Source organism: Mustelus asterias, chromosome 3 (genome assembly GCF_964213995.1).
Source record: "Mustelus asterias chromosome 3, sMusAst1.hap1.1, whole genome shotgun sequence".
Lineage (NCBI taxonomy): Eukaryota > Metazoa > Chordata > Chondrichthyes > Carcharhiniformes > Triakidae > Mustelus > Mustelus asterias.
This window is the reverse complement of record NC_135803.1, coordinates 62,160,934-62,170,088: the sequence shown is the minus strand read 5'-3', so window position 1 is coordinate 62,170,088 and position 9,155 is coordinate 62,160,934.

Here is a 9,155-nt window from a genome sequence, read left to right as displayed (position 1 = left end):
TCTCTCCAGCACTGAGACCATCTCTTTAATCAACACCGATACTACTGCTTGTTTTCCTTACCCTATGTTCTATGTTATCTGAACACCAGGATTATTTGATACTCGGTACTTCCTTTTATTAAGGCAGGTCTCCATTATTGCCACAACATCATATTCCCAAATGCCTCTTTGCACCTGCAGATCACCAATCTTACTTACCACGCTCCTTGCAAACCTGAATTTGATCTTGCTGTAGTCCCTCTTTGTTTGACCTCATGTAAAAGCTTATTGTTTCTTACTTTAGTGCTTTCTGTCTCTCAAAATTCTTTGGGCACTTATTTTCCCCTTTCTAATGGTGCTTTCTAATCACTTGCCAAATTAATTCCCTCGCAGCAAACTGACTCACCAGAGCAGTGGTTCCAGCCCTGTTGTGGTGCAACTCATCCAGTCTGTACAGGTTTAACTTCTCTAGAACCAGTTGATGCACCATCAATCGAGCAAAGACTAGTTTGTATGCAAGGACAAATAGGCTTTTATTAGCAAAAGACCTGGAGCACACCCATGCCGATGAACTGGTTCAGACTGAGGCAGGGGGGTGGGGAGCATTCGCCTTTGTACCTGGACCAGGGGGGGAGGAGTCTCGGGTAGGGCCGGCAGGGATGTGTCCAGGCATGTCACATATACAGGTAATAGGCAAACAGTGGTTTACCGCATTCACCCCTTGTTTAAAAAAGAGTCCGGCGGGGGTGAGGTGGGTGGAACGATATTTACAGAATTACAAATTTAGTCTCTCTGGGGGCTTGATCTGCGGCTGCGACCGCCGTTATGCCGGTTGTGGTGTTGGTTCAGGTGGCCGCGGTGTTGGTTCAGGCGCCAGGTCGTAGTCGCTCGAGCCGTCTGTAGTCCCTTCAGATTGTTGGGTGCGTGGTGGCGGCTCTTTCGTGAGGGGTAGCATTGGTAGCTGTGCAAAGGAGTAATCTAATCGAGTGTAGTGCATCAGGGAAGACCTCTTGCCAGCGGGTGACTGGAAGACCTTTAGATCTCAGAGCTAGTAAAACGGCCTTCCAGACTGTCGCGTTCTCCCTCTCTACCTGTCTGTTCCCCCTGGGGTTGTGGCTGGTGGTCCTACTCAAGGCTATGCCTTTGGAGAGCAGGTACTGTCGCAGTTCATCACTCATCAAGGAGGATCCCCAGGTCGCTATGGATATAGCTAGGGAAACCGAACAGGGTGAAGAGGCTGTGCAGGGTCCTGACGACCGTGGCCGAGGTCATATCCGGGCAGGGAATAGCGAAGGGGAAACGGGAATATTCGTCAATGACGTTGAGGAAGCATATGTTGCGGTCAGAAGAGGGGAGTGGGCCTTTGAAGTTGACGCTTAGGCATTCAAAAAGGGCGGGTGGCCTTTATGAGGTGTGCTCTGTCTGGCCGATAGAAGTGCGGCTTGCACTCGGCGCAGACCTGGCAGTGTCTGGTTATAGACCTGATTTCCTCAATGGAGTAGGGCAGGTTACGGGCTTTAATGAAGTGAAAAAACCTGGTGACCCCCGGGTGGCAGAGGTCGTTTTGGAGAGTCTGCAATTTGTCTATTTGTGCGCTGGCACATATTCCCCGGGACAGGGCGTCTGGGGGCTCATTGAGCTTCCCGGGCCGGTATAAGATGTCGTAATTGTAGGTGGAGAGCTCGATTCTCCACCTCAATATTTTATCGTTTTTGATCTTGCCCCGCTGCGTGTTATTAAACATGAATGCAACTGACCGTTGGTCCGTGAGTAGGGTGAATTGTTTACCAGCTAAGTAGTGGCGCCAGTGCCGTACAGCTTCCACTATGGCTTAGGCCTCCTTCTCGACAGAGGAGTGTCGAATTTCAGGGCCTTGGAGGATTCGTGAGAAGAAGGCCACGGGTCAGCCTGCTTAAGGATGGCGGCTAGGGCGAAGTCAGACGCATCGCTCTCCACCTGGAACGGGATGGATTCGTCTACAGCGTGCATCGTGGCTTTTGCGATGTCTGCTTTGATGCAGTCGAAGGCCAGGTGGGCCTCTGCTGCAGGGGAAAAGAGGTGGATTTGATGAGCGGACGGGCTTTATCCACATAATTGGGGACCCACTAGGCGTAATACGAGAAGAAGTCCAGGCATCTCCTCAGTGCTTTGAGGCTGGTGGGGAGGGAGAGTTCCAGGAGGGGACGCATGCGGTCGGGATCGGGACCGATAACCCTGTTTTCCACAACACAACCAAGGATGGCGAGGCGGCGTGTGCGGAATACGCACTTCTCCTTATTATAGGTCAGATTTAGGAGTGCGGCGGTGTGGAGGAATTTGTGGAGGTTGGCATCGTGGTCCTGCTGATCATGGCCGCAGATGGTGACGTTATCCAGGTACGGGAAGGTGGCCCGCAGCCCGTTCTGGTCTACCATTCGGTCCATCTCATGCTGGAAAACCGAGACCCCGTTGGTGACGCCGAAGGGGACCCTAAGGAAGTGATAGAGGCGGCCATCCGCCTCGAAGGCAGTATATTGGCGGTCCTCCGGGCGGATAGGGAGCTGGTGGTATGCAGATTTTAAGTCGATGGTGGAGAACACCCGATATTGCGCAATCTGATTAACCATGTCAGATATGTGGGGAAGGGGGTACACGTCCAGCTGCATATATCGGTTAATGGTCTGACTGTAGTCAATGACCATGCGATGTTTCTCCCCAGTTTTAACAACTACTACTTGGGCTGTCCAGGGGCTGGTACTGGCCTCGATGATCCCCTCTCCTAGGAGCCGTTGCACTTCGGACCTGATAAAAGCTCTGTCTCCAGCACTGTACCGTCTGCTCTTGGTGGCGATGGGCTTGCAATCGGGGGTGGGATTTTCAAACAGTGAGGGAGGGGTGACTTTAAGGGTCGAGAGGCTGCAGGAGGTGCGCGGTAGGCGATCTAAGAACTGGTGATTGCAAACGGAGAGCGGAGGAAAAGGCCCATTATACTCTATGGTGACGCTCTTAAGGTGACTCAGGAAATCTAGCCCCAGAGTACGGCAGCGCAGAATTGTGGCAGCACGAGGAGCCTGAAGTTTTTGTACACTGTGCCCCGTACAGTCAGGGTCGCCACGCAGTACCCGAGGACATCCACCGAGTGAGACTTTGAAGCCACGGAGATCGTTTGCTTCACTGGCAGTACTGAAAGGGCGTAGTGACTCACTGTGTTAGGGTGAATAAAGCTCTCCGTACTCCCACAGTCAAACAAACAGTTTGCAATGCGACCGTTTACCTCGATGTCCATCATGGACCTGGCGAGTTGGTGAGGCCTGGATTGGTCCAGTGTAATCGAAGCCACCTTTGGATTTTGCGAGTAGTCGCATGCGGCTGACGGCGTCCAAGATGGTGGCCCGCACGGCCCACACGCGGCTGATGGCGTCCAAGATGGCGGCCCGCATGACCCACACGCGGCTACCGGCGCCCAAGCTGGTGGTCCCCGTGGGTCGCACACGGCGCTACTGGGCTTGGAGGTCGATTTTGCTCTGCATACCTTCACGTAATGGCCCTTCTTTCCAGACCCGGAGCAGATCGCATCCTTCGTCTGGCAGTGTTGTCGGGGGTGCTTCCCCAGGCCGCAGAAGTAACACTTCGGGCCTCCGGATCCTGCCGCCGCGGTCGGGTCATTGGTGGGACGTGGCATGGCATAGGCCTGCGGCCCTCCTGAGTACAGAGGTGGTGGCGGCCACGGTGTCCACGATGCGCCCCCGTGGTCGGGGGTGTAGGCCTCGAGATTACAGAAGGCCACCTCTAACGAGTCGGCAAGCTCCACAGTCTTTTGTAGGTCCAGCCCACCCTGTTCCAGCAGTCGTTGTCGGATATAGTTTGACCTGATACCCGTGACATAGGCATCTCTGATTAAGTCCTCAGTGTTTTGGGCGGCTGTTATGGCCTTGCAGTTGCAGGCCCTGCCAAGTGCTCGCAACGCACGCAGGAATTGATCACCCGATTCTCCTGGCTGTTGTCTGCGAGTAGCCAGAAGATGTCTGGCATAGATTACATTAGACTATTTGTTGTACTGGCCTTTTAAAAGTTCGATCACATCCTTGTAAGTTTCAGCGTCTCTAATCATCGAGAATACTTGATCGCTTACCCGGACGTGGAGCATGTAAAGCTTGTCAGTTTCGGTCCGGACGACGGAGGAGGAGGTGAGGAAAGTTTTGAAACAGCGCAGCCAGTGATTGAAGCTGTTAGAGGCTCCGACAGCTTGAGGGTCCAGTTCGGGTTGGTCGGATTTTAGTATCTGCTCCATCCCAAAACTTTTGCTAATAAAATTGATGCACCATCAATCGAGCAAAGACTAGTTTGTATGCAAGAACAAATAGGCTTTTATTAGCAAAAGACTTGGAACACACCCATGGTGATGAACTGGTCCAGACTGAGGCAGGGGGGTGGGGAGCAGTCACCTTTATACCTGGACCAGGGGGGGGAGGAGTCTCGGGTAGGGCCGGCAGGGATGTGTCCAGGCATGTCACATATACAGGTAATAGGCTAACAGTGGTTTACCACACCAGTATCAATGTTTCTGGACTCTAAAGCACTTTCTCCTGTCTCATCTCTCCAGCCACACATTTACCTGTGTTAATTCTCCTATTTTTATACTGACTATGGCTTTGAAATCTAGGAGTAATCTAGGAATTCCAATCCTCAATGTTCAGTTTTAAACCTCTTTTCTATCTCTGTCGAACCTGCCTGAAGAACTTCAGCCCTCTTTCTACCTCTGTTGTTGCACCGATATGGGCCCTGACCTCTGGCTGTTTACTTTCCATCCTCAGAATGTTCTGCAACCGCTCAGTGACATCTAAGCCCTGACACCAGCGAAGCAACATTCCATCCTGGATTCTTGTCTGTGGGAGAGGGGCACCTTTCCATACCTGTAACTGTAGACTCCCTATCAGCGTTGTCTTCCCAAACTTCCTTCTCTCCCTCCCTCCTTACAGCTAAGCCATCCATGATACCGTAGACTTGGCTCCGGCTGCACTCCCCAGAGTTTTCAGAACTGAATACCGGTTCAAGAGTGAGACGCACTCAAGGGACTCCTGCACCACTTGCCTGGTCTCAGTTGACTGCTTGGCGATCATCAATTCCATCTCTGCCTCTGTCCATGTAGCTGTTAGCCTCGTGAATGCACCGCAGTGACTCCAGTTGCTGCTCACACTCAGAAAACCCAGAGCTCACACTTTCTCCAGCTGATGTCACTTCCTGAAAATGTGGTTGCCCAAAACTTGAAAACAGACCTCAACTCGAAGTTCTTTATGTGTGCAATGGAAAATGCTGCTCTTCTTATTGCTAATCATAGAATCCCACAGTGCAGAAAGAGGCCATTTGGCCATCGAGCCTGCACTGACAACAACCCCTCCCAGGTTCTATCCCCGTAGTCCCACATATTTACACTCCTAGTCCCCCTGACACTTAGTGGCAATTTAGCATGGCCAATCCACCTAATCTGCACATCTTTGGAGTGTGGGAGGAAACCCAGAGCACCCGGGAGGAAACCCACACAGACATGGGGAGAACATGCAAACTCCACACAGGCAGTGACCCGAGGCCGGAATCAAACCCGGGTCCCTGGCGCTGTGAGGCAGCAGTGCTAACCACTGTGCCACCTGTGTCACCCTAATATCTAATATGCTAATATCCCTATATTTTCAAAAAGAAAGAATGACTTGGATTTATATAGTGCTCTTCAAATATCTGAGAGCACAACAAAGTACTTTTGGAAGAGTGGTCACTCTTTTAATGCAGGAAAGACAGCAGCCAAGTTATACTTGGCAAACTCAGTCAAACAGCAATTGTAATAATGATCAGAAAATCTGTATATTTGTGATATTGATTGATATTGACTAGGACACTCACAATAACACCTCTGCTTTTCTTTTAGAAAGCACCATAAGATCTGTAGTAGTGCGGCCCTTTAAGGGGGATGGCCTTTTCCCAAGGGCCACTGATTGGCAAAGACCCCATATATTGCCCGGGCGAGAAGCTGAGCCAATTGGCAGGAGGCCGCGTACAATGGATCAAGGAGGGAGTCGCAGTTGGAGCCAGGGAATCGAGTACTTTAGTTTCACCTTGTGTATATTATTGTTCTTTATTTGGCCATAAAGCCTTTGTTGCCACATTGAGCCACCCTCAATCTATTTCATCCACCCAAGGGCAGAAGGGGCCTGGGGTTAATGTAACATATGAAAAGTGGCACCTCTGACAGTGCAGCACTCTTCAAACAAAGTGAGAAACAAATACATATGCAGCTAGGCAACTAGACAAGGTTACACATAGTTTCATACAATACTTCACATGATATTGATGAAAAGAGAGACATACTAGTGAATTTTTTCATTTTATACTCATCAGGGCAAACCCAAGAATGCCTAATTTCAAACAATCACAACACTTTATACCACAGAATAGGGTGCTGATTGGTTGACCAGTTGGCTTTGATTGGCCAAGACATTGCTATGAAGGAAGCAATGGTGAACTACAGATTCTGAAAGCTTCTTGAAAATTTAGAAAAAGCACATGGCTAAAGATACTCCTTTTGTTTTTGGTGAATGGTCCTTGCCTATGAAGCATGCCTCTTCTAGCAGTGCAGACACCAGGCTAGGCTGCTGCTATTGTGGTTGTGTATTATGGAGCGCAAAGCAGCTTACAGAGTGACACAACAGTCCAGAAATCTGTCCTCTAACAGATCACTACAATTGCTGAGATATTATTACCTGGTAGGGGACAAGGCTAGCCCATTGTATTTGGGGCGCGCTGACGCCTGCGATTGTGGTTTGCCTAAGCTAGGGTAAAGTAAACGATCAGGAATGAGGTTAAACCAAGGCATTACCTGATACAAGTTTTCAAAGCCATCTTGGCCTTTTGGCTAAAATGAAGCGTTAGATCAAGCCCGGGAGGGAGTGCAATGCCTCATCCTGTTAGCTTGGCTCTTGTTTGATCGAGCCCAAGATGGGATGCAATGCCTTGTCTTGTCAGCTTGGATCTTGTTTGTCCCTCATGTGAGATCCATGTGCTTTTTAAAATTAGAATTAAAGTACTGAAAGGTACCTATAACAAGCTGAGCCAATGGGAGTAGAGGGAGAGCTACCATGGAGCATGAATCTGCTCTGAGGCTAACAGCTTTCATCCTCCCATTCTTGCGACTCTGTCTGCGTCCTTTCTGTTTCCCTTGAGCTACCCCAGATAACTGCTGTTAATATCTGTGATGGTGCAGTCTGAAGCTGGGCCTCCTGCTGCCAGAGCTGCTTGATGCCGTACTTCAAGGGCATCTGCAGACTTCCCCAGTGAAATTCAGCAACCTTCCAGCAGCCATGCTGCAGCCACTGGGGTAGCAGTGTGTAGGAGCACCAGGACAGGCAGTAGACAAAGGTGCTTTGTTAACTTTTATATGAAATGTGGCAGGCGTTCCTTCTGAATTCGGTTTGCAATGTTTATTTTGTGGTGGTTTTGTTTTTGCATTGTAGATAAGTGGACATTTGATGGTCAGTAAAGGGGAAGGCAAGGTTGGCTATTGGTGAACTGAGATTTCCTTGGATGAGTTCTTTACAAACAACTCAGAAAGAAAGTGGCAACCTATGATACCTCCTCCCTGCCCACCTCTTCTGCCTCCTGCTCCTCAGATACTCTCTGTACGGCGGGTGGCAAGAGCTGGGACCTCATTGTGACAGGACTGTGCAGAATGCAGCAAACCACATTGAAGCTTGGCATCCATTCTGCCGAGTACTGTAGAGATTGTCCAGAATGTTCCAGGCAGTGGAAGCATTGGTTCAGCACGTCAGTGATTTGCTCCGCCACTGTTTACGTGGCAGTATGGCTTTCATTATACGTTGCATTGGGTTGTGTCCTGGCATCATCAAACATGTGGTGAGGAACTGATTCTCGTGCCTCTGAAGGCCTGGCAGCTCAAATTTATCCTGAATGAAAGCACCAAGATTGTTGCTGGAATATTGGGCATTGACATACATGATTCTGTGTGTGTGTGTGTATGGGCACACAGCAGCTAGATGTTGAGGGAGTGGAATCATTTTCAGTTGCATTATAATGTAGAGTTGACATATAACACCTATAAAATGATGGCAACCTTGTACCATGGAAAAGTCTGCAAAACTAGCGAAGCCTCATGCTCACTCTGCCTGGTTGTCACTGGCAAGGGAAGATGAAAGTTCATTATCTATCATTGACGAGGCCTCAGCGATCTCCCTTATGCAACAGCAGACAGCAAATTGTGAGATGGTACAAAGATCTCCAGCCTGGAAGAAGCCAGATGCATAAATATTCATCACAATAGCTATCCTCTCAATCATCAATACAGTTCTTAACCTGCTCCAAACTTGCAGTGGTGACTGCAGGAAGTGGCAGATTTCAGTGGAGATATCTTTACAGAAGCACAGGCTTCTCACACATTGTGTTATTGAGGTGCACACAGGAGAATTGCTCCCTGAGCCCCCTGGACAGATCTGGCTTGCTACTGAGAACCCTCTTCTCCCTTTTCCAACTGCTGGTCCTGCTCTGTGTGGCCTCTGTTCATTCTCCAAGAGATGCTGTATTCCAAGGGGAATGCCTACTCCTGTCCCTGTATTGGAAGCAACTTAGTTTGTGCAGGAACCTTGAAGTCAGCAAAGATCTTTCTGTACCTGACACATCATTCCCTTAAACCTTAGCAAATTGGAACCACTATAACAACCACCAAACTCCCATAGAATCATTGCAACAACTAGAAAACAATAAACCAGCAAGTAACCTGTAAGTAGTCAATAGAATCAGATAATGGTTACAGCAGAGAATGAGACCATTCAGCCCATTGTTTCTGTGCCTGCTGTCTGCAAGACCAACTCACCTTGTGTCATTCCCCTGCCTTTTGCCTGTTGTCCTGTGTTTTTTTTACCTCTTCAGATAATGATCTAATTCTCTTGTGTAAGCCACAATTGAATCAGCCTCCACCATACTCTGAGGCAGGACATTCCCAATCTGAACCACTGACTGTAAAAAAAGATTCCTCATGTCCCCATTGCTTCTTTTGTCAATGACTTTGAATTGATGCCCTTTGGTTCACGATGCTTCGCCAATAAGAGCGGTTCCTCTCCAGCTACTTTGTCGAAATCCCCTCATGATTTGAACATCATTTTACCTTTAAATAGTGTTATCTGGGTATTGTTCCT